General features: G+C 39.1%; 1 pseudogene; it reads left to right on the top strand.

The window, feature by feature from the left end:
* The window catches only part of LOC130874139 (phosphoglycerate mutase 1-like), a 136,946-nt pseudogene extending 114,938 nt beyond the window's left edge, over nucleotides 1-22,008 (top strand).
* Nucleotides 22,009-27,246: the final 5,238 nt, after the last annotated feature.

The raw sequence follows: 27,246 nt of genomic DNA, 5'->3' as shown, positions 1-27,246 counted from the left end.
TTGCAACGGTTACTTCTATTGTCTGTGACAAAAATACCCTAACCACAGTGGTTCTCAACCTTCTTAATGCTGCAACCGTTTAATACAGTTCCTTATGTTGTGGTGACCACCCCCCAACATAAAATAAATTTCATTGCTATTTCATAATTGTAATTTTGCTACTGTTATGAATCATACTGTAAATATCTGTATTTTCTAGTGGTCTTAGTTGACCCCAGTGAAAGAGTTATTTGGCCTCCAAAGGGTCACCACTCATAGGTTAAGAACCGCTGTTCTAACAGAAAAGAGTTAACACACACAGACACACACACACACACACCCATGGCTTAGGGAGATTCACTCTGCCATGTTTGGGGGAAGGATTGCTCCTGAGATGGCATTGTGTCCATAGTGGCAGGAACATGAGGTAGACTCATCAGATCTTAACAGGCTGAGAAAGCAGAGAGCTAGGCCAGAAGCAGAAGAAGGCTCCAACCTTCTAAAGCCTGGTTCTAGTGACCTGCATTCTCAGTTGGCCTCATATCTCAAAGTTTCTACATCCTTCCCAAGCAGTGCTCCATGTAGAGATTACATGTTGAGACACATCTGTGGGAGACATTTCACTTTTAAACCATGATATTAAACCACCAGGAAAATCATGCCAAATGATTTAACATTTGGTACTCTTTTTTAAAATTTCTAACTTTCTTACAGCAGACAATAATAAATAATCAGTTTTATATCTAGAGAAATTCAGGCATCATGCTTGCATAGTTCATCCATTCAGATATACAACCAAAACATGTATAATTTAATATTAGCTTGAATGAAAGAGCTATTTAGAAACATTGGATTTAATGATCTCATTCAAAGAGGGATTCACTCAATACTTTTTGATTTTCTAAAACATCACCCTGGGGATTCCATGGATTCTAAGGTTAGTTTCTAAGCTCAGAAGCACCAAGAAAAGAAGCACAAATCAAGAAACTTAAATTACATGCTATTGTTTAACTTTTAAAAGTAAGAATTTTTAGAAAGAAGAGGAATAAATGTACTAAGGAACAGTAGCCTTCAATCTTCCTAGTGCTATGACACTTTATTCCAGTTTGTCACGTTGGGGTGACTCCCAACTATAAAATTATCTTGTTGCTACTTTAACTTAATTTTGCTATTGCTATGACTCATAATGTAAATCCCTGATATGCAGGATTATGTGATATGTGATCCTTGTGGGGGTCGTGTAGGCTGAACACTACTGGTTTAGAAGTCATGCACAGGAAATATAGTCATGATTCACTTGGAAAACAGTGCAATTAGAGTTTTGATTGAAAAAAATGAAGACCAAGACAAATGACTCTGAATACAGATGTGCTATTAGGTTGGGTAAGAATGTCCAAAGAGCAAGAATGGAATTCCCACGGGGTATGAGAGTTATAAGTTGACTTGCCAAAAAATAAATGGAAAATTTCCCTCTAGAATTTTCTCTATCAAGATTCATTTATTGTGTCCAGGTTCCTCACTCCCAATTTCAGTTTTAATTAAAAATTTTTCGCCCAGCTGGAGATTAGAGTATTCAAATGTAGAGGACTCAATGACTCTGAGATGTTTTGGTTTCATTGTTAAGTGAAATCTACAAAAGTGAACTTGTGGTCCTCTATGACCCCTTGTAGAGAACAATATGGGGATGTGTTCCCTTTGAATGGCTTATACCCTTTTACCTAACCCTAGCTCTTAGTAATATTTATTCTCCTGAATAATTTGGAGAGTCATGCAAAATGTTAACCTGTGAAAATATTTCGTGCTATATGCTGGTATTGCCACATGTGGTTTCATAAAATTTCTACAGAAGGTCTATATACGTCTTCAGTACATGTCTTAAGACTCAATAACTAACAGTGTCTACTGAACACATACCAATAGCAGTGTTAGTCACTGCTTTCTAAAACTAGCTAGTGTGCATTCTGAAACCCATGTGAAGCATCAGAGGCTTGTTTAACTTTACCACAGAGGCAGTACATTCAAGGCTTCTATAAGGTCAATGCTACATCATGACATTTAATTTTAATGGCAGAGAAACTAAATGGTATTACTTCAGGCGCAACATACAGCTAGTCATTTGTTAAATGTCAAACTATGACTCCCTCTAAATTGAAGCATATCAAACATGATTTAAGGATGTTATTAGCTAACTACATTATAAGCTTTCAGGCCAAGTCCCATTAAAAAAGTGATTTATACATTTATTTTAAAGGCATCTTTCAAACACTTTCATATTCACCAATTTAAATAAGTATGCTTGCAGTTATTAATATGACCCAACTTCTTACAGTTACTCCCAGACCTAAATAATTAATCTCATCATATAGAATGAAACCTTCTTTACACTATGTTATTTTCCCTAATCTTGTGCCCAAGGTGACATACAATTTAGAATGCTCACTGATATATGGCTAGAGATAGAATTTAAATGCAAAAACATTGAATTCTATTCATGCATTGTTAAAAATTCAGGTTTCTTAAAATTCGATTTAGAAAAATTCACAGTTGTTATGTTGACAATAATTTGTTTTTTGTGTGTGTGTGTGTGTTTTTATTGGGGTTAATCATGGGTAGGAACTGTCCCCTTCAATGTGTGCCCCTCCCACCAAGCATGTCCATTTTAATCCTCTTGGGATGCCTTCTGGGACTTTTTCTTTTTCTTTGTGGTTTTTGTAGAGCTAGCAGCAGCAGCCTCAGGTTCCTCAGAAAATTTCCTTTTCTTCTTGGGGAGACAATAATTTGTTTTATCTATTCACATTACATATATATGAAAGCCATGCCTGTCATTCTAAAACATTGACACTAATAGCAAATAAAACTTATGAAATCAGCATTCATTTAACACCCTAAGTCCTTTCCTTTATATTTTTTCATTTGTTCAATATTTAAAATTTAAAAATAGGGCTAAAGAGATGACTCAGCCATTAAAGGCTAGACTCACAACCAGAAATGTAAAATTTAAAAATAAATAGCAAAATAAATGCTTCATTTTTTTCATTCATCTTATACTTTTCTTCCTGAAGTTTTCATTACCGAAGAGATACTGAATGTCTTTAAACCAGGACCAAAGGACCAAACAAGGATGGAAGACAGCATCCATAATAGACAACCTAGAATAGTTGGCCCCTGGTCACCTAGGGTGTGGTCAATGTAGTCCTCCTACTTTCCCTTCCTGAGGAAATTCTGACAGAAGAAAGGGCAGCTAAATTAGGACACCATAAAAAACTCCAGAAAGATATACTATTACCTAAGTACTCAGAGACTATTTGCAATTATACCAGACAGTAATCTTGAAACCTAACCATCATTTTACTTTCACAGGATCCTATAGAAAGAACATTGCCCCATGACAGCTGGAAGTAATTCTAGAAGACGACATCCCCTCTCCCAACAAAGTTTGTCCTCAGGGTTCGGAACATCAATTAGAGTTTGGTTATAATTGGTATAGGGTTGGGGGATTGGGTGGAAATGATGTAGGCTTGGGGATCTCTTTGGAAAAAAAAACAGGAAAATTGGATGGAATAATAGATAGATTAGTGTGAGCTCACTCACACTAATAATGATAGTGAGTAATAAAGTAAGTACTTGTGATCTATTTATAGGCAATTTACATTGGTATAGATTCTTGTACATTGATACAAATTCAAATTATATTGAATATGTTCCTATTTCTGTCTACATATTGGTATACCTAGGCAAAGTTATTTTGTAATATTGTATGCATGCATGCTTCTAACTCTGCTTAAGACATTATGTATATTGATCACTTTTAGGATATACTTATTATATTGCACTATACATTTTGACCTCTTATCAAGATACTTATACATTCTTTACACTTGAGGTCATTGTCCTCATTTCTTGCAAGTTGTTTAAAGATTGTTTAATATCCTAATATGAAGTCTTAGTCTTTAAGCTATGAAGATATTAAGAATTATATATCAATAGTCATCCATGTTTGTCATACTTATAGTTAGACTAATCAGGTTCTTTAGATACATAGAGATTGTATATAGATAGGTAATCTTTAAACACTTCAAAGAGCTGTAGAATATGACATTTAAATAACTTAGGGTTCTGTTGTCATGAGACATGATTGATACTGGCAGCACCTATCTATTCCTGACAGAGAATGATGAGCACCAAAGGCACTCCACTTGGAGCTTTTCTTTTTGGCAAAACTAGCCATTTGGGCAAGAAACTATTCTTGCCCGGACTGCTTGATGTTATGCTGTATGAACTGGACATGCAGGACCCAAAGAAAAATGGCTGTTGAACTTGCCTAAACGTGAACCAGTTCTTCAGGTTTGCTGCTTCATGAAAGAGTCTGCCAGACATTTTGCAGAACACAGGAGAAAGTGACTGAAAAACTGCTAATATAGGCAGAACTGTCTTTGAAATTTGCTGCTTCATGGAAAAGTCTGCTGGATACTATGGGCCTGTGGGCTGAAGATGGATACCCCAATGATACAAAAGAACTTTGAGTGACTGTCCAGGCAGCTAGATGTCTCTGTTAATTCTAGAGTGTTGGAAATTGCTTACACTGTACTTCTTGTTTACTTAGGAATTTTATATCCTTCTGGAATCTTTGATGGAGCTGAAGAATAGATAGTTATAATTATAGTTTTCCTTAGTTATGATAAAAGATAAAGTAGGTATAAATATTGTAACCAATTCTTGCTTGATACTTATCTTGTTATTTGTAATTTTATTATGTCAAAGTTAAAACCTTCCTTTTTATTTAAACAGAAAAAGGGAGGTGATATTGAATTCCCCTCTGTATGCTGTGATTACCATTGATTAATAAAGAAACTACTTTGGGCCTAAAGCAGGGCAGAGTAGAGCTAGGTGGGGAAAACTAAACTGAATGCTGAGAGAAAGAAGGCAGAGTCAGTGAGAAGCCAGAGACAAACCCCAGAACTTTATATGATAAGTCACAGCCTCATGGTGATACACAGATTAATGGAAAAGAATTAATTTTAAGATATGAGTTAGCCAGAAATATGCTTAAGCTATTGGCCAAACAGTATTGCAAATAATATAGTTTTTGTGTGATTATTTTAGGAGTCTACGAGGCCGAGAAATGAACAAGCAGCCTCCTACAACAGTCTTTATATACAGTAGAAAAGTAGTTTGCAACTAAATTGAGGTATTTTGAGCCAAAATTTGCTTTTTATTTGATTTTATTCACAAGCCTGAGTTGAAAGATATAATGCATGCCGGTAAATCTAAAACTAATGAGATGTGGCAAGCTTGTATGCCCACCAAAATTTATGTTATTTATGTTGGTTTTATAAAGACAGAAAAAATGTTGATTTCTAAAATTCTAGGTTTGAAAAAGGATACTCAGAAAAAGCTGACCTCCTTAGAGATCCTTTAGGAACTACCACAGACCAGGAAAATGCAAGAAGGTGTAATTGATGCTTCTGTCCTCATCTACTGGTTTTAGAACACTGCTGCTTTCATTTATTTTAAATATAGAATTTTTCTATTAAAGTTTACCTTTTTTAACATTCCTTAGAAAAAGTTCTAGTAGTGGGGGTGAACGAGGAACAGAACTGTACTTATAGAGCCTACAACCCATCTGGTTAGAACCCAGTGGTTCCAAGGTCCTCACAGAAGTTACCTTCTTTAGAGGATGATAAAATTATCTCAGATCTAAAAATATTGAAAATTTTCAAATACAAAGTCCAACAGATAATGCAAATTTATCAGATACACATGAAGACAAGGTAGTATAAGTGACAATCAGCAAAAGTAACAAGCACAGAACCAAGAGTGTTGAGATAAGAGTCATCATGTGAGGGTCTATGTACTTCTGCACATGTTCATGTGTGTATGTGTGCAGGGGGTGCATGTATTATATGCATGTGTGTAAGAAGGCCAGAGTTCATCTTCAGGTATCCTTCTCCAGCATCCATCCAAGTAGTTTAACTGAGAAAGGATCTCTCACAGATTCAGCGCTCATCTAGTAGGCTGGGCTGAATGGCCCATAAGTTTCCAGGCATTCCCCTGTTTCTGCCTCCCCATTTCTGGAATTACAAGTGTATGACACTCTGCCCTGCTGTTTTTATGTGGATTCTGGGAATTGAATTAACATCTTCATGTTTGTAAGGCAAACACTTTACCAACCAAGCTATCTCCCCCGCCCCACTCGACTTGTCATTTTTAAGGGCATAGAAAATATTGAAAAGCTCAGAAAGGATTTGGAATTATTTTCTTCTTTTATTTACATTTTAGTCACATGTTTGTTTGTAGGCAAGTACACATGACTGCAGGTCCACTCAGAGCTGGAGTTATGGGTGAAGGTGAAGTGAGCCTCCTAATGTGGGTCCTAGGAACTGAATTTGGGTCCCTTGGAAGAACAGTCATCATTTTTAAGTGCTGGGCCAGTTCTCTAGACCTGAAACTATTTATTTAAAAGTAATAAGTTGATTAAAGAGTCTCCTAAGTCTTAGACAACTGAGGTCAGTCAGAACTACTTTGTTGAGTTTTGCTTTGTTTAAGCTAACTAGAAGACGGAAGAGGTAACCTACTGAGATAGGTGGCCTCGGGTGAGTGGACTGAAGTCACCATTAATAGAAGTGGGAAAGCTGAACTGACGAATAGTTGACTGAAAGGCTGATTAACATATACAGTAATTTACTTGACAAATTATTTCAGGATGGGCTGGCTAGAGTAGGGAGGTTATATGTAAACTTCCAAGAATCAGATATTTCTGGCCCGAAATTTTAAAAATGAATTAGGACACTCTTCTATATAGTCCCTAGAAGATAAGAAAATCAGTCGGACCATGGCGGATATGGGGACACTGGGGAATGGTGGAAACAGAGTTGAGTGAGGGGAGAAGAGAGAACAAAAGTATGAGCCATAAAACTATAACACTTTGTCTTTTCAGTGATATTTAAAAGCTTTGAAGGAGCTGGGCGGTGGTGGCGCACGCCTTTAATCCCAGCACTCGGGAGGCAGAGGCAGGCGAATCTCTGCGAGTTCGAGGCCAGCCTGGTCTACAAAGGGAGTTCCAAGACAGGCTCCAAAGCTACAGAGAAACCCTGTCTCGAAAAAACAAAAAACAAAACAAAAAAACAAACAAACAAAAAAAAGCTTTGAAGGAGTGAGGTCCTGCATTCTCAAAGGTCCATCTCACAGTGCCCATCCATTTATCAAATAAAGCATGCATTCATGCATACCCTGTTGAAAATTTCAGAGCTTTCCTTATATATAAGACCTAAGGTCCCAAAGAATTGAAGGACCCTAGTTCTTTGGACAAGTAAAAAGAACACCTAAGGATCAGGTTTCAAAGACAAACTCTGTTCACCATGTTTGATGTCCCAGTGTCATATTTATAATAGTTTTCAATGCAACTATGATCCAAACGACTTTATCTCTGTCAAGTTCTGATTCAACGGGTGGGAGAAATAGACACTGCTCCAGGACAAGGGGAGCAGTGTAGTCACACTGAATCAAGGGAGAGCCTACAGTGAAAAGAATGCTTTGCTGTTTTTCTTTCCTTTTGTTTTTGCTTTGTTTGTGTAAGGGTCTCTATATGTAGCCCTAGCTGTCCTGGAACTCACTACATAGACACAGTCTGGCCTCAAACTCATGGAGATTTCCCAAGGCTGGGATTAAAGGTGTGTGCCATCACACTTGGCTGTTTTGTCATTGTTGAAATTAATACACTTACAGAGATGAATAAAGGTAAGGAACATTCTGTTATAAACTGACAACATTGTCATCTCAGGGAGAGGATCAACAAGTGATAACGCTTTATTCACGTGTGTTCAGCTGATGCGACGCAAGCCTGCCTTACCTTCAAGACATTATTCTTGGCAGCAAACTTTGGCGAATGTAAATGCTGTGATGGTTGTACATTTATCATCAAAAGTTACATCCATACTCTAATGAGTTAGCCTAGCGAAGAGCAGATAGTGGGAAGAAAATGTCCAAGTTTATGTACCGACATCATAGCTTCGTTGGGGAAGGAAATCCCATGAAGCAATGACTTTGCTGACTTATCCACAAAATGGTTTTATAGTTTCACAGCTCACAGATTGTTTTCACTGGATACATGCAGGCTTCTAATGCTGAGTTTCACTTTCAAATGTCAAAGCCACTTTCAGGAAATAAGCACAGCTTGGTCTGTTACCTTTGGTTGTAAAAAATAATCACATCTTTAGTTAGCAATGATGGATACAAAGGCATTCTCTGGTCTCTGCACCAAGTCATATCTACTGTCCTAGGAACTCCGGTTTAAAATTTATGACTCAGTGTTTGCAAAGAATTTGATCAGGTGTCCATTCCTACCTTAGGTAGGAACTGTAGTCATTCCAATCTATAATAATACTTTAATTAATACTTCTTTGTTAGTTCTCTGTCTACCTCTCTGCAAATGTTAATATCCTTCATCTCCATCTCCACCAAAGGAATTTGAGACAGACATCAGATTTACACATGCAGATGTTTCCTGCAGCATATTGTGTAGACACCACTTTTTTTTTACTGAAGTGTGTTATTGTGACTCACTTTTCTACTCTCTTTCAGTACACAACACACAGACTGCAGTATCCAGGTGTTTTTTTCCCTTGCATTGTGCATCCAAGCTTGATAGGACTTCCTTCAGGATCCATCTCAAAGATCATGCTTTTGACAATCATCTTCCCATCTTACCTTTGCCCATCTCAGCCTTCTCTGCTTAACTGCCCGACAATAACACAACCATGTTGTCCTGATTGATTTTCTGTCAATGTGAAACAAGCTAGAACCACCGAAAAGGAGGAAACCAGTTGAGGATACCCTACCCCCACCCCGCTGCAGATCTGGCTGTAAGACCTTTTCTTAATTACTGATTGATAAGGAGGGCCCAGCCCATTGTGAGTGGTGTCATCTATGGGCTGATGGTCCTGGGATCTATAAGAAAGCAAGCTGAGTGAGCCATAGGAAGCAAGCCAGTAAGCAGCACCCCTTCATGGCCTCTACATGAGCTTCTGCCGCCAGGTTCCTGCCCTACTTGAGTACCTGTCTTGACTTCCTTTGATGAGGAACAGTGCTGTGGAAGTGTAAGCCACAAAAACCCCTTCCTCCCCAAGTTGCTTTGCTCATGGTGTTTCATTACAGCAACAGAAACCCTAATGAAGACAGGTGTTAGGATGTCCCAAGCCCCGTGGACATCCAAAGACAACTTCCTCAGATAAGAGAGCGAAGGCAGCCATTTACCATACATTAACTCCAAACTTTGTATTTCTAGACCCCACTAAGTCATTTGGGAAATCATGGATATAAAAGCCCTTTGATCTTACAGCATCATCTTAGAAGACAAATGGCTGATCCACCGTATTTCACTACCCAATTTCTCAAGACAAATGAGTCACTAAAGAAAATTAGCTACAGTCTCCAGATGATGAAAACAGATGTTTTTCAGTATTCTGCCTCTTTGAATACATATGACTTTTGTGTATTGTGTATTTGTTTTACAGCTTTAACATTAGAATTCACTGAAAATCTTTTCTTCAGAAGGTATTTGACTTTGGGGTTATTTTTATTATGTTTCTTTGCAAGTGATAGGTTTTTAAAGTGTTTTTATTTGTTTCAAATCATAAGTCATTTTATTTAACTAATTAACCTTTTCATTTAAAGCAGGCCTTTCTCATACAATATATTCTAATTGTGGGTTCCCTTTCCCCAATGCTTTCCAGATCCTCCACACTTCTCCACCCTCCCAAATCCACTGGGTGTACAAACCACTCATAAGTCATTTTAAATTCATTGATGTTGCTTTTAGAAATTACATTTTTTCTCTGTCTAAATTATTTGAAAAATGGTAAAAATGCATTTGAACTATGTAACCACTTCCTCACATTCTATTTTAAACTTAACAAAGTACACATTTAAAAACCATTTTGTTCATTTTCTGTGATATTTAACTATGCTTGATGTTTTTGTAAAAAGAATTACACCAAAACATTCTTTTATTATTAATTTAAACTTTCCCATTTATTTTACATCCCAATTGCAGCTTCCCCTCCCTCCCTCCTCTCTCACCACCCTCCCTCCTCCCCTACCCCAGTGAATAAAGCACGGGCTTGGCACATCAAATTGAGCCAGAACCAAGCTCCTTCCCTTGCCTCAAAGCTAGGCCAGCCAATCCAGCATGGGGAATAGGTCCCCAAAAGCCAGTTTAAGTGCCAGAGACAGTCCTAATCCCACTGCTAGGAGCCCCACAAGCAAACCAATCTACACAACTGTTGCACACATGCAGAGGACCTAAGTAGGTCCCATGCTGGCTCCCTAGCTGTTTGGAGCTCACCTCAAGTCAGCTGTCTCTGTGGGTTTCCCTGCCATGACCTTGACCCCCTGTTGCATACAATCCTCTCTTCAACAGAACTCCCAGAGCAGAGCTGGGTCCAGTGCTTGACTGTAGCTCTCTGAATCTGCTTTCAACTGGATGAAGGCTCTCTGATGACAATTAGCATAGTCACCAATTTGATTATAGGAGATGACCAGATCAGGCACCCTCTCCACTACTGATTGGAGTCTTAGCTGGGGTTATCCTGGTGGTTTCCTGGGAGTTTTCCTGGCACCAGGTTTCTCCTTAATCCTGAAATTCCCCTCCCCTAGTCAAGACATCTCTTTCATTACTCTCCCCCTCCAACCCCAAACCCTCACACACTGGGGATCCCTCATGTCCCCCACCCCAGTTTATTTACAACTATTTCTCCTTCTCAGGGAAATTCATGCACCCTTCCTTGGTCCCCCCTCCTTGTTATTTAGCCTCTCTGGAGCTATGCATTGTAGCATAGTTACTCTTTACACCTAATATCCATGAGTACATTACCATATTTGCCTTTCTGAGTCCTCACTTAAGATAATTTTTTTTTAGTTCCATCCATTTGCCTGCAAATTTAATGATATCGTGCTTTTTACAGCTGAGTAATGATGTGGGAGTGATTTCTTTCTAATCTGTTGCTTTCATTGGTTAATTAATAAAGAAACTGCCTAAGCCCATTTGATAGGCCAACCCTTAGGTGGGTGGAGTAAACAGAACAGAATGCTGGGAGAAAGAAGCCGAGTCAGGCAGTCGCCATGATTCTCGTACTCCAGACAGATGCAGGTTAAGATCTTTCCTGGTAAGCCAGCTCGTGGTGCTACACAGAATATTAAGAATGGGTTAGATCAATATGTAAGAGCTAGCCAATAAGAGGCTGGAACTAATGGGCCAGGCAGTCTTTAAAAGAATACAGTTTCCATGTAATTATTTCAGGTATAAAGCTAGCTGGGTGGCGGGACACAGCCCGCCGCTCCACACAACAGAGTAATACTCCATTGTGTAAATGTACCACATTTTCTTTATCCATTTCTCAGTTGAGGGGTATCTAGGTTGTAATCAGGTTCTGGCTATTATGAATAATACTGCTATGAATATAGTTGAGCAAGTGTCCTTGTGATATGATTTAGTATCCTTTGGGTATATGTCCAAGATTGGTATAGCTGGGTCTTGAGGTTGATTGTTTCTCAATTTTCTGAGAAACCACCATACTGATTTCCAAAGTGACTGTACAAATTTGCAATCCTACCAGCATTAGAGGAATGTTCCTCTTACTCCAACATAAGCTGTCGTCAATGGTTTTGATCTTAGCCAGGTGGAAGATGGTATCTTAGAGTCCAAAACATTTTTCCAAAGGGAAAGTCAAATCTCCAAAAGGAACACATGACTGCCTAAGTTTCGTTTCTCTTGTGAAGTATCTTTGAATAAACTGTCATAATTTAAGGTGCTATTTTGACACTGAACAAAAGAAGAGATTATATGCACTTTCTAAATCTCTTTCATTAATTTGATTTTTTTAAACAATCATAGAAACTGGATAGCTTATCTTGATTTCAATAACTGTTTTCAACAAATTTACTTCTAGAAAATTACCTGCCTTCAATTTGTACAACATTTGAATTATAACCCACATGCTACAGTTTCTACTTGGAAAGTTTAGAAAGGTTTTCTCTCCTATCTCTATGGTCTCGTTATTTATGGCATGAAAGGCTTCATTGTCATTCAGTAAGCAAACTGATGTGAGTGACAATTTTGTCAGAAAGTCTCACTGTAACCGTCATGGAGGTTTGCAGTTCTCTTTTTCTGTGGAATGCTAGGAGTTCCTTTACATCAAGGCCTTTTCTCCACTAACTTGATAACACTGTGGAATGTCAATGGGAAAACTCAAAATTCTTTGTTTTCCATATTTAAATGACTATGTTTATCTAAGAGCAAATAACATATTTATAGTTCAAACACTGCAACCACTCAGTAGTCTCAAGTCTGAGCCGACAAGCTTCAGGCAGAGTTTGTTGGCATTGTGTGGCACGAGGGTACACTCTGGGTAGAGTGCACATACTATGTGTTTAGAACCAAGGCTTCAGTGAAGTTAAATGCAACACTAGCAAGTGATTCATTATACACTTAATTCTAGGTTAATATGTGACATTTCAGTTATGGCCTATATGGCATCACAACCTACAATGTAAAAACCATGCTTTAAGATAGCAATTAGCTTCATCTTCCCACTTCTTCCAACCTTTAAAGATTTTCCCCCATGGAATCTACTAGAGATTTCTTTATCTACTATATACACTGTATAGCTATCTTTCATTATACGTTTCTGCCTTTGTCATACAAAACTGTAAATAGAAGATAGATGGATCAAAGAAGAGACAGTAGGCTAAGAGCTAAACGCCATCCTGACTCTCTTCAATGCAAAGACAATCTTGAAGTACAGGAAGTCTGTATTTGTGTTTGTGTTTGTAAAACTTATGCAGTCATCGGCGGAACAATACTCTTGGCTTAGGCCTATCTCCATGGTTCCAGAATCCTTCCTTCTCTATATAAGGACTACTCTCAGTGCTGTGTTCATCGCAATATAGTATCAATATATCACAACAGTATAGTAACTCTGAAAATGATAATTATTGGTGTCTTCTTATGCTTTGGGAATCCCTTGTTCCTATTGAGAAGCCAGGTAGGCAGACTATCAGCCTTGGAAGGGAATGATCAACTCAGCAGCCTTGTCATACAAGATCTTACCAATGGACTAGAAAATGAGGCTCTGAGATTATGTCTATCAAAAATGGAAATTCAAACAGCAATAGCAAGTAGAATAAAATTGTTACCAAAGTTAGTTCTTCAGTCAGTAAGCTTCCAGTTCTGAACATATATGATGTTCTTTTCTATCCCAAGGAATAGTTCCTTTATCAACAATTTTATTTTCCTTTCCATATTCTGGGACCTGGTTGTATTATGCATGTGTCCATTACATTTTGTCATTCTCCAAAAACAGAGCCTGAGACATAGATTCAGGCACCAATGATTTACTGGGAAGGTCAACTGGGAGTAGAGAAGTGAGTCAGGAGAGGGGGGGAAAAAAGACAAAATTTACTGTGGAAAAAGTCTGGGAAATAGTCTGGAAGACATTCTTTAGAGAAGACTTATGGTTTGTCAAGGAAACAGCTGAAAAGTTTATGCACCAATTTCCTCCAGCTCTTGCGTCAGGGTTGTTGTGGGGCCTATGAACAATCTGGTATTTCTTTCTGACACAAGCCTGGGCACAGCACCCTTTGATGTCCACGTAAAATGGAATGGGATGTATGCTAGTCTTCTTTGTAAACCTTTTCAGTGTTCATTGGATAACATCTCCTTGAATAGAAACTTGAAAGGCATGAACCACCTACAGCCTAGAGTACATCTTCCAAACACTATCAATTGTTGATGCTGCCAATCAGTATAAATTATTTTCTTAAGAGATTGCTGTGGGGCCAGGCGGTGGTGGTGCATGCCTTTAATCCCAGCACTCGGGAGGCAGAGGTAGGCGGATCTCTGTGAGTTCGAGACCAGCCTGGTCTACAAGAGCTAGTTCCAGGACAGGCTCCAAAACCACAGAGAAACCCTGTCTCGAAAAACCAAAAAAAAAAAAAAAAAAAAAAAAAAAAAGAGAGAGAGAGAGAGATTGCTGTGGGACAACGGTCTTGTATTAATAAAATGCTGATTGGCTAGTAGCCAGGCAGGAAGTATAGGCAGGGTGACCAGGCAGGAAATAGAGGCGGGGGAACAAGAACAGGAGAATTCTGGAAAGAGGAATGCTCAGTCTACAGTCATCACCCAGACACAGAGGAAGCAAAATAAGGCTGACTCACTGATAAAATGTACCAAGCCACGTGGCTAACACAGACAAGAATTATGGGTTAAGATGTAAGATATAAGAGCTAATAAGAAGCCTGAGCTTATAGGTCAACCAGTTCATAATTAATGTAGGCCTCTGTGTGTTTCTTTGGGACTGAATGGTTGCAGGACCAGGCAGGATAGAAACCTTGGTCAACAGAATGGTACTAACATGGACAACTGCATCTACATAAAACCTGAGGGAATTTGTGAAGTAATTCTAGAAAAAGAACAGAGTTGAGCATGGTTTCTTGGTAGCAGCATTTTCTTGGTTGGGCTCTGTTTGCTAGAGGAAAGTATGTCTTATTTAAGAGAGATTTCCTGACTAAGCTTTAACTGCAAAAACCTTGTAGCTCTTTTAAGAGGCCCCAATACCAAACACTTAAATGGTGTTGATGAATAGCATGCTTCTGGTGGTGGCAGTGATCATGGCTTGGGCTGGTACCTCTGCCATGAGGTTATACTCTCAGAAAGCTAAGGAATTGACTGGATCCAGCTGTCAAAGCCACGATTTCAATCCTAGCCATATTGCTTAGCAAATTAAAAACTCATGTGGTCAGAAAAAGAGAGATACAGTAAAGATAGTTTCAGACGAAAAAGTCTCTAAACATTTTACAGTGTGTTTAAAAATATATGTAGGCTTGGGAGAGAAAAGAAAAAGGATAAAGTCTTTAAAATAAAAAAAAATAAAGAGAGCAGTTGGGTGTGGTGGGACATACCATTAATCCCAACACTTGGGAGGCAGAGGCAGGCAGATCTCTGTGAGTTTAAGGGCAGCCTGGTCTACAGAATGAGTTCCATGACAGCCAAAGATACACAGAGAAACCCTGACTCAAAAAACCAAAAATTAAAAATAAAAAGAAAAGAAATAGAGTTTAAAATAAAGCCATGTAAAGATGGAAAATACACAGAGAATCTGGAGATTGTATGTTATTGTGTTGTCTTTAAATTGTTTGATGACTGAGGAAGGAGCACAGCTGCTAAAAGACATTTGATTATAAATGCTGCTGGATTAATCCAACATGTGTATTTTGAAAATACCTTGACTTCAAAATTTAAGTCAAAAGATGTGTTACTCTGGAGAAGAGGTTTTACTTTTGTTTCCACAGGAAATGAGAGGCTGTGGATTCATTCTGGACTAATAAAAATAAAATTTGATCAAGGAAGACTTCCTGAAACATCTCTGACAGGAGCAGATGGCCCAGATGTCTACATTTTACATCCAGAACAACCTCTCCTCTCTGTCTGCTGGATGAGATGATCAAGCCTCACAGAATTTTCCAGTGAGTACTTGACCATAATCTTAAATTTTCTTTAGGTCCTCATAAGATTATCAGTTCCCCCAATCAGCAGGAAGTAGCCTGGAAAACTATGCCCACATTCCCCCGAAATGGATTATGGATATTTATCTTTGTTTAAAGTGTTGGTTACAAGTTGTTATGGATAATAGGAAAAAAGCTAAACAAAGAATATTTGATTCAGAGTTCTTGTTTTGAAAAAAGGGGGGGAAGTGCTGTGGGACAATGGTCTTATATTAATAAAACACTGATTGGCAAATAGCCAGGCAGAAAGTATAGGTGGGGCGACCAGGCAGGAAGCAGAGGCAAGACAATGAGAATAGAAGAATTCTGGGAAGAGGAAAACTCAGTCTATAGTTGTCACCCAGACATAGAAGAAGCAAGATGAGAACGTCTCGCTGATGAAAGGTACAAAGCCACGTGGCTAACATAGACAAAAATAATGGGTTAAGATGTAAGATGTAAGAGTTAATAAAAAGCCTGAGCTTATAGGCCAACCAGTTTATAATTAATGTAGGTTTCTGTGTGTTTCTTTGGGACTGAATGACTGCAGGACTTGGTGGTACACAAACTTCTGTCAACAACAGATAAGATAAACATAATTTTTCTATATATTTGCTCATACATTCCCATCATGGAGGATGTTTGTCAAGCATTTCTTTGATTTGATCAGCAGTGGTAGCTATAACAGAAGTTCTTGGTATGAATGAAAGAAATGAGATGACTTTGTACAACAGGGAACTAAGTTAGCTAATTTCTCTTCTCTCTTTCCGCTTTCCCTCTCTCCTCTGTCTCTCTCCTCTCTTCTTTCCCTCTCCCCTCTCTCTCTTCTTTTTCTTTCTTTTCTCTCTTTCCCCTCTCTCCTCCTCTCCTCTCTCCCCCCTTCTCTCCCTTGCCTCTCTCGCCTCTCTGTCTCTCTCATTCATGGTTTTTAAGACAAGAAAGAAGGAAAGGAAGAAAAAGAAAGAAAGGCTAAAGTGTTCAGTGTTAAGCCCTAGGATTGATACCTAAATACAGTAAAAATAAAAACAAATTAACAAATATATAACTATGTCCAAAACCTTGAAAATTATCATTTCTAATGAATGAGAGGGTGGGCCTGAAGAGACAACTGGGCAGTAAAACACTGCTCTTGCAGAGGACTCACTTTCAATTCCCAGCACCCACTTCAGGTGGTTCACAGCTACCTGTAACTTCAGCTGCTGTGAATCTGATGCCTTCTTTGGCATATGTGAACACCTGCACTCATGTCCTCATATATATGCAAAGACATACACATAAACACGTAACTTCTTAAATAATTTTTTGAGATTATAATATAATTATATCACTTTCTCTTTCCTTTCTTCTGTCCAACTCCTTACATGTGTCCCTCCTGGCTTTCTTTCAAATTCATGGTCTCTTTCTCTTTGTTTATATAATAAATACAACAACTAGACATATCAATAAGGAGATTGAAATTCTTAATGAGGTGGTAAAACAACTTTATCTAAGAAACATCTATGTGACACTCCATTCAATGATAACAGGATTCATATTCTTCTCCAGTGGGCATTTTTCTGCTGCAGATTTTAATGTAGGTCATAAAGTTAACTCAATAAATTTGAAAAGTGAAATTATACAATGCATTCTCAAATCAAAATCAAATTAAATTATAAATTATCAACAAAGGAAAATTTGGAAATCCACAAATAAGTAAAACAATGTTAACAAACAAATCAAAGAAAAATAACCCAGCAATTTAAACTAGAAAAATCATGCTCCAACTAAATGTTATAAATGAAAATGAAAATAGCATAATTTCCTACAAGTTTTCTATGAAAAAGGATAAAGGTTAACACAAAAATAATTTCCATAAAAATAGAAAACAGTAGATGAAAGCAATGGAGTCAAAAGTTGGTTCCTTGAAAAGATAATAAAATTGGCACACTGTTAGCTAGGGTGACTAAGAAAAACAGAAGGATGATTTTAGTTATTATAATACTAATGAATAATTAGCAAGGAGAGGACATTATTTGCTAGTCTTCCAAAAATAAAACAATAGTAAGAGAACACTCCGAAGAACGAATTAGATAACTCAAGCAAGATGGGAAAATTCCAAAAAGATAAATGTGCTAAAACTGACTAGGTAATAAAACTTAAAATCCAAGTATATTTATTACAAGTAAAAAACTAGATTAGATATTTAGAAATTTTTCATAATGAAAAGCACAAAATATACAATTCCTCTGGCAAATTCTAAGAAGTAATATCAATTCTTTATGAGCTTTTCCGAAATATGATTTTTAAAAGCACTAAAACATTTTCTATAAGGCCCAAATCACCCTGATGTTCAAGCCAGACACTCATTATGAGAAAAAAAAATAAAGCAAACACCAACATCTTTATAATAGTGGTAGAAAAATTTATAAAAAGTAGCAGCAAATCAGCAATATTTAAGAACTTTAAAAATACGTACCAGGTGGTGGTGATTCCAGAAACTCAAGCTCGGCTCAATGTAAAGAAAATAAAGTCAGCCAGTGCAAATACACTTGACAGATCTATGGAGTCATGTGCTAGTGTGCCCCAGCACTGTGTCAGAAGGGGGTGCAATCATCCACGGGCTTAGGTTTGCTCTTGGAGTGGAGAAAGGGTACTAAATCTACACCGTGGAGGTGGCTCTACAATTCTGTGACTGCACTACACTGTTGAGCGGCATTTTCATAAGCTAGTCTTTTGACATGCAAATTACAACTTTTTATACATATGTTGAAAGATAATAAAGCATAAACCATTGATTTGACCATAGGTAATATTTACTGGAAAATAATGAACAGTTAAGGCATTTAAGTGGGATTCTGTACAATTTTATCACCACTCCTGATATCCAAAAGACCGAAGTGAAGTTCCAAAATCTTAAATTTATTAGCTATTCTCAAATCCTTGGAGTTTTAATTTAAATAAATTTATCAAATGTATACTGTATACATACATAATACCACATGAAATCAAATACAGGTGTATATATATATATATATATATATATACATATATTTGATACTTGGATAGATGAACACATAAAGCTCCATTGAAAACCTAGATTTAAAGCTATATGCTATAATAATATCTACTCTTAATAATTATAATTTATAGGCAGTGATGATGTATACTTTTAATCCTTGGAAGGCAGAGGTAGGTGGATCCCCGAGTTCAAGGCCAGTACAGTTTACAGAGTGAGTTCCAGGACATCCAGGGCTACACAGAGAGACCCTGTCTCGAAAAACAAAACAAAACAGAAAGGACCCAAAAAATGCCTAAAATGCTGATTTATTTTACTACAAACTTCAAATCACATGACTTAACCCCATGAGCTTTCCACTTCATTAAATATTGTCATTTATGAATTACCTAAAATTAACATCAACTATTTAAAATATATTTTATATATAATTTTTATCTTTAGATTATCTACATTAATACCAACTTCATGATATTAGATATCTTATTATCTGGATATAGTAAGAAAATGTAAACTTTGGAGCCTCTCAAAAGTCCTGGGAAATTGTTATTTCATTACAGTTTCTGTACCTGGAATCATGTATATGTAGATAATAAATTGTGCCCATCAATAGGAAAGCTATGGTCAAAGTGGTAGTTTTTTACTTTACTTGTGAGTAACTGGGGCTTATTTTTTCTGACCCTAACTCCAATGCTCTTTCAAATACCCTCAAGACCAAAAACCACCCTTATGTAAGAATGGGCCTTCAAGAAAGCTAGGTGGAATCATACATCTGAAATTGTTTCATAGCTTCCTTGGTCATGGGAAGGAGAGCCCGAGGAGAGTATGGTGTCAGGAAAGCCATGCCAAGGCATTGGGGGGAAAGATCAGAGATCCAGCCACACATTCTGTAGACACATCTTGGCATAGAGATCAGAACTGGGTTTTATCTGGGATATGCTACAAAGTCCTTGTGATCTTTGAATCATCCCACTGTGCAGTAAATCATTCAGCAACAAATCTTAAGTTTAATTAATTTTCCACTTTCTCCCATGTTTTTAAAATGCTAGTTAAACCCTTTTAGCCTCTGCTTTTTCTTTTTGCTGTGAACTCTCTAGGCAGCCTTAGATCTGTGGCTCTAAGCCTCTTCGTGTTAATTCCACTGCCAGATTGATGTTTTTATCGCCTTGTTTCATTTCTAATCAATCTTTAATTTTCAAAGGGCGTTTCCTTACATGCTTGAACATTTTCTTTTCTTGCGTGTAGGAAGCGCTGGTAAATTTTCTAAACTTTCCTCTCTGCCTTTATCTTCAGTTCCATCAGTGACCACTTGACCTTTGATATTTTTCATGGGCTTCTGCTAAGGATGTTGACACTTGACTGGGTCTAAGAATAATTGCTGGGCTGTGTAGTGGATGAGATATGTTGCACTGCGGGACATGCTGATATATCAGCAACAGTTTTGAGAGGCATGAGATCATAACCTAACTAAGAAATGTCACACAGGATGACTTCCTTGGCAAGTGTGAAGTTATGTTACTGACCTCACTACATTTCTACTGAGTTGGATTGAAAGCAACATGGAAAACTCTTTTTGCCAGGAGAAATGTACCTGATCTGTCAGTTGGAAAGTTCCTGACTTCAGTTATTTGCTCAGTTTGATTTAAGCCTCAGAGAAGTTAAATTTCTCTATCATCTTTCTTTCTCCCTCTCCTTCTCTCTCTCTCTCTCTCTCTCTCTCTCTCTCTCTCTCTCTGTTTGTGCATACTGCATGGGTGTGCACATGTGTGTTGCTGGTACGCACACAGAAGAGAACATCTGGTGTCCCACTCTATCATTCTCTTCCTTACGCCCCCCCCCCCAACACAGGATTTCTCGCTGAACCTGAAGCTTGCAATTTTAGCTAGGCTGGCTGACCAGCAAGCTCCCAGGATCTACTTGTTTTCTGCCCCAAGTGCTGATAATACTGGCATGCACAACCATGTTTGGCTGCAATTGGGTTCTGGGGATTCTAACTAACGGTCTACTGCTTGCACAGGAAATGTTCTTGTTCACTGAGTCACCTTCACAGTCCCAAAGATGAATGTCTTTTTTTGTTCAGCAATGATGGAATAGTATATTACCAAAATGAATTAATGTGATGCAAAACATCACCACAACATTTGTGCACACAGGCAAGTTGCCTGGAGACAAGGCAGAGTCCTACTGCTAAGTACTTTGCTCAGAACCTTGAAAAAATTTATTTTATTTTTTATTGCACCTCACTCATTTATTATACTGATCTGGAAAGAGATTTAGTATGCCCAAAACAAGTTCTGAACCCACATGGTAGGGTCAAGCAGCTGGAACGTGATTCAGACAATGAAAGACAAAACCCCGGACACGATCAAGGGGCACTTCCCCTCTACAAGACAAGGCGGAGGGATCCTAACACACAGTAAGAGACACTCCTGTCCCTTGAGGACAAGGAGCTTATCCCACTTGATATGAGGGATGGCTTATTTTCTGGTGACCACATAGGACTATTTCAATCACCACTAGAAATCTCAGAGGGGCTTTTGTGTGCTGATAAATATATAAGTACTTTTTATTTTTGTAAAAGTAAATGTAACACATAGATTTGACAGGATTGATCCCATCCTTCTGGGGCCAGCAGCTCCTCTAGGGTCAAAACTTGGCTGCAGCATTTCACTGGTCAGGCCACAGCATAGTTCCTCCTTGACATCCTCCTAAAGCAGACCCTTGCAAACAAAAGATCGCCATGGCCGCCTACAAGCTAGTCTTCATCCAGCACCTGGAACTCAAAGAACCGCTTTAGCCTGACCTAAGCCTGGCCGGCCACGAGGAGGCAAAGCACGGCGGACAGGCATTGCGAGACGCTAGCTATGAATTCGACATCTGCTTCACCTCCGTGCAGAAAGAGAGCAATCTGGACCCTCTGGACAGTCCTGGATGCCACTGACCGGATGTGGCTGCCATTGGTCAAGACCTGGCGCCTCAATGAACGACACAATGGGGGTCTGACTGGTCTCAATAAAGTAGTAACTGTTGCTAAGCATGTTGAGTCACAAGTAAAGATCTGGAGGCGATCTCACGATGTCCCACCACCAACACAATGGAGCCGGATCGTCCCTTCTACAGCAACATCAGTAACGATCGCAGGTACGCAGACCTTACTGAGGACCGGCTGCCGTCCTGGGAGAGCCTGAAGGACACTATTGCCAGAGCACTGCCCTTCTGGAATGAAGAGATTGTGCCCCAGATCAAAGAGGGGAAAAGAGTCCTGATTGTGACTATGGCAACAGCCTTCGGGGGGTGGGGGGATCGTCAAGCATCTAGAAGGTTTCTCAGAAGAGGCCATCATGCATCATGGAGCTGAACTTGTCAACTGGCATTCCCATTGTCTATGAACTGGACAAGAACTTGAAACCCTTTAACCCCTGCAGTTCCTGGGAGATGAAGAGAGGGTGCGGAAAGCCATGGGCACTGTGGCCTCTCAGGGCAAGGCCAAGAAGTGAAGGCAATCAGACAGACTTCTACCCCAAAACCCTCCTCTCTCCCTGTTTCTGCCTCCTGCACCCTTCCCAACACCTGTCACTGACTCCATGTTTAGGATCTTAAGTTTAAGTTGTAGCTGCAGATGGGGACCCTGGCTCCCAGTTTTGTTTTAGTATTTTATCCCCTGCACCCACTCCCTTCATAGAATCTAGTCAGAGTAACACCTCTAGGATGCAGGTTCTTGGTCCACATCCAGGGAAGGCTCCTCTTCCCAGGAGAGTTGAGAGGCAGTAAAAACATTTTAAATCATCTCAAAAATCTATACTAAAACTGTTCTTTTCCTTGACCCTTGGGCGTGAGCATCAAGCTCAGTAACACGGGTTCAAGGCTTGGGACTTGACTTTTGTGTCTGGAAAGTTTTTCTTAAATTAAGACTAGTTTACATTCCTAGGTAGAGTAGGGGCACTCAGCTACATGTAAAAACTCATAGGGTCTTTCTTCCCAGTTGGAAGGAGTTTAACACAGTCACAATTCTGAAGCTGGAACATGGTGTGCTCTGGTTCTTAGGTGTCATTCTCTTCCTGTTTAGGGTGCTTTATCTATGTGAGTCCTTCAATTCCCTCCCACTTCTCCCTCCAGGCTGAGTCCCTAGTTGGTTCACTGATAGATTAACATTCCTCTTCTAGCTGTGCTGATATCTGTGCACTAAGACTCACTTCTAATTCGAGCTACAGTGTCTCTACCTACTCCGTCCTCATGCCCAGAATTCCAAACAGTAGTCAAGAAGTGATCTGAGGTGACATGTCAGGAGTCCAAAAGGAGGCTTTCGGTGAAGTCTCCCCTATACCCTCAAGGGTCTTTGTGATACCGAGAAGAGGCGGCCAGAGATGTTCTGTTCCAACAAGGCCACCATGTCACTTAAAAATTCTAGTTTCGGTTGTGCACTACTGTTTTATAATGACATTAAGATGACAATTTGATGTACAGTTTAAGACCAGGAGGCAACTTGACTTTGGAAGAAAAGCAGAAAATGTTCTGTGGTGAGCCTAGTTCTAATGTGTTTACAGCTTGAGGTGTAACTCTCTTGCCTTCTGAAAGCTGCCTTGAGGCTTTTAGGAACCACACAGAGTCTGTGCAGCAGTCTCCACTGCCAGCTCATTTAGGGCAAGCCCAAGGATGGTGAGAACCAGATCTTGAAGGTGCATTCCTATGAGAAGCTGCCCAGTGCTGCTTCCCTCAGCCTCCCCAGACCCCTAGCAAAGCTGAGCAAGAGAAGGCTCCTGTGAGTACAAACCCTGGCCCCTGCCAGCTGCCTGTGTTCACCTCCTCTTAACCGCAGGGACTCTCTTCCTCAACCCCCCTCCTTTCATCCTGACTTTCTTGTTTTTTCTTCATTATTTTAATTAATATTTTTCATTTTACATACCAACCCCAGTTCTCCCCCCTCCCCTTCTCCCACTCCTCCACCACCTCCTTCCCTTCCCATCTTCCATTCACTCCTCAAAGGGGCAAGGCTTCCCTTGGGGTGTCAGCAAAGTCTGACTTACCAAGTTGAGGCAGTACCGGGAACCTTCCCCTTGAATCAAGCCCCCAAAAGCCAGTTCATGCAGCCAGAATAAGCCCTGGTCCTTCTGCCCGGGATCCCATGACAGATGAAGTCACATCAGTGCCACCCACATTCAGAGGGCCTCGTTCAGTCCCACACAGGGGGTCCAGAATCCATGAGCTCCTACTAGCTCAGGTCAGCTTCTCTGTGGTCTTCCCCATCATGATCCTAACCCCCCTCCCCGCTCATATGTTAATCCTGATTCTCTTAGAAAGAAGTATTTTCTAAAGCTGGTCAGTTTAATGCCATAAATCTGGTCAGTGGTGTAACATCGTCACAGAACTGAAATCCTAAACCCCAGAGAGACGCTCTTCTCTAGAGCTGTCTTCCTATCCGCAAAGGCGGCATGGAAGGGGTCAGCGAGGTAGTGAACCGTGAACCACCGACACCATCTGTCTCCTTCCAGCAGGTTTCCCTCTCCACCCCTGCAGGAGGGGAGAACAACAAGAAAAGACCCCCAGGCACATCAATATCAATATCTTCATACAACATATAAACTCTGGTGAGGAAGGGTGAAGTGGCTAAAACAGGGAATCTGTGAGACTTCATAAAGCTGAGGCTATCTTATGTCACAGCAATACACAGGTGCAGGCTGGGCTGGTAAGAAATCCACACAGAGGGGGAAGGAGAAAGGTTGACATTGGGATGCTGGATTTGGTGTCTCATCTTCCTCACCGAAGTGGAGTGCCCTGAACATGCACGAACCACATTCTTCCTGATTTCCTGATATATTCCCAGGGCTTGGAAATGTGCCTGCTTCACTAGAGACTTGAAACGCTTGTGGGATGAATGAATTAATGAATAAAGTTGAAAATAATTAATGAATAAAGTAGGTCGAGTTATAGACTATGGTCAGAACCACAGTCCATGACACCCTGGTTAGTGTTTTGCCCCAAATTTGCATAAATATAGTAGGTGGGGTACATTGTACTCAGACTTGTGAGGTACAGGTCAGGATGACCAGGTAAAGTAACTGACTTCACTGAATTGCACGTCCACATTTATTCTTCCTAAATTCTAGCTCACCCAAGAGGAAGTAGCCAGCCCCTGAGGAGCGCTGCTGAGTTCATGGCCCTGGTTACAAAATTGGCTTAGCTCTGTGACCTCAGGCTCTTTGCTTGTAAATTCAAACAGATCACCTCATTAGGTTTTAAGAATTAAATAAACAAGGTATTTAACAGGGTCTAATACATCACAGTTTTGCTTAGCTGTTTTCTATTATCACTCTCAATTAATGAGAATAATTTTCATTTCTCAGATTCTACTTTTTTCTTAGGAATTTCAGTCTTTTTCCTATGCTATAAATTTTGACATTCTGGTAATTCATGTTTGCCATTTCTCATCATAATACTATAAAAACATATATTGCATAAGCTACCAATGAAAACAAATTATACATCACACATTTTTTGACTGATGATTTGGTGTAATAGCTATTTTCCACAAACTTTTTATAGGAAGAGATACCAACTAAATTCATGGTTATTATAATTTTGAATCAATGACAGGCACAAGTAATACCCTTTCAAGTTACTGGCACCACAATGGAAATATTTGTGAGCTCCATTAGTGGTACAGTCTCAGCCACTTCAAACACGGTGGTGGTTGATGTCAATAATTAAAGGGAAATCTAAATTTTAGTTAGAATTTGGGGAAAATGAAAGTTCTTCCCCTGTTGAGCCTCACAAACAATCACATGTACAGTCTCTAAACCCAAGTTGAGAGCTTATACTATAGAGCTGTACTTAAGCCAAAGTAATATTCCCAACTGTGGGTCATGTAGTATATATATATATATATATATATATATATATATATATATGCACTTCAGAAGTAGATAGAAAGTATATGTGATTTGACTTCTAGGCAGAAATGCACACACACACACACACACACCACAACTGTAAACAAAAATAATTATTATCACACTGTCTAAAACTGCAAAAGACCCATACAGCTCAAATATCTAGCAGTAGTCATTGAAAATAATTTTTATAATTCACACATTATGAAATACAAGTTGTTTTTTTGTTAACAAGAAAAAAGCAAAGACTGACATCTTTATGCTGGCATCAAAGAAACAAAGTTACAAATTAAATATAGTATATACAGTTACTGGTTAACAGTGGCTATGAGGTGCTAACAGTGGGAAACTTCTACTTTCTACCCATTTTGGTAAACATTTTATTTTCTACTAAAACTGTATCTCCTGTTATAAAAATATGAGAATGTTTATTATGGGATAAAAAGTCAAGCCTAGGCTTTTCTGGTACCCAGAAGCCAACATTTTATAGAATGTGTAGGAACCAAACATCTCTAGTGTTACTCAAATGCCTGTGGGTAGTCTGAGAGAAATAACCCCTGGGGATTTTCCCATAATTCCTAGATAAGGATAATACCTGTGGTCCCCAAGCAACAGTCTGATGGTTTTTTATTACTCAGATATGAACTACCGTTTAATCTCAAAATCAAGTAAACATTTTTGTTCTAAGTCTGCAAATATTTCCTGTTAGTGGGTCCCACGATTTCCACATTCTGTAGAACTGCTAATCCTTGATGCAAACCAGGGGTTCAAACTACACCCCTTTGCCCATTTCACATGCTTTCTCTTCCCTTTAGTGCTCCTTCCCCAGGCTGAAGCCGGGCCTGTAATTTGGTCTCTTTAAGATCAAATGCCCTTCCAGTCATTGTCACCTGTAGTACTGTCATGAGAGAAGAGCAGACATACAGGACAACTTTTATGAGCATAACAATGGGAAAGTATGCAAGAAATGTATTGCTTTTATAATAAAGATACCTTTTTTTCACATCTAGTAACTTGCCAGTTTACAGCTATATAGTTCTGTGCCTCCCATGCATGTCTTTACTGCACGCGCACTTGCGACCCTCCTCTTTGTCCTGCTAGTGTTTGAATCTGTTCCTCATTCGCAGCCATAAACGTGCATCCTCCCTCCTGCCATCCCTAAGCAACAGCCTGATGGTTTTGTGTTACTCAGATACGAACTACCATTTAATCTCACAGGGACCACGTTTGTGACACTGTGACTTCCTATCTCTCAGAGAACCCTCCACTCATCTCTTAAATGTCACAGTTCCCTAGAATTCTGTTCATTCTCATAAAGCAATGACTCATAGCATCTCCAAGCTCAACACCCTACGTTCATCACTTTTCTCCCCAAACATTCTCTTTTCTCTGATGTCCATTTACTATGCCAAGTCATACTATCTTGATTTTCTATTTACCGTGGGCCAAACATTAGTTATCTTGCTAGACGAGTCCTCACACAGCATCCTGTATCCTATCTAACTTTTGAATCTATAAATTTCACCCCAGGATTTTTTTTTTGATTCAGTTTACCCACTGTTACTACAATCCTGGGGCCTCATTACCTCTCAGTGGGGCAACTGTGCCTTCTTTATTATTGCCTCTATTTTGGTTGCCTTCTCTTTATATGTACCTAAGCTATCTCTCTAATCCCCAAATTTGATTAGGAGATTTGCTTTGTTAAATGTATATCTTTGATGATGATAGGTTTCAGAATACTAATAAAATGCCATTGTTGAAAGGTCAACTTTCAGTTGGTCAGAGAAACTAGAGAGGAGATCTGACTAGGCCAACTACTGGACAGACAGACACATGGGAACTTTTTTC

The sequence above is a fragment of the Chionomys nivalis genome, chromosome 5, assembly GCF_950005125.1.
Source record: "Chionomys nivalis chromosome 5, mChiNiv1.1, whole genome shotgun sequence".
Taxonomy (NCBI): domain Eukaryota; kingdom Metazoa; phylum Chordata; class Mammalia; order Rodentia; family Cricetidae; genus Chionomys; species Chionomys nivalis.
This window is presented reverse-complemented; position numbering and strand designations above follow the sequence as displayed.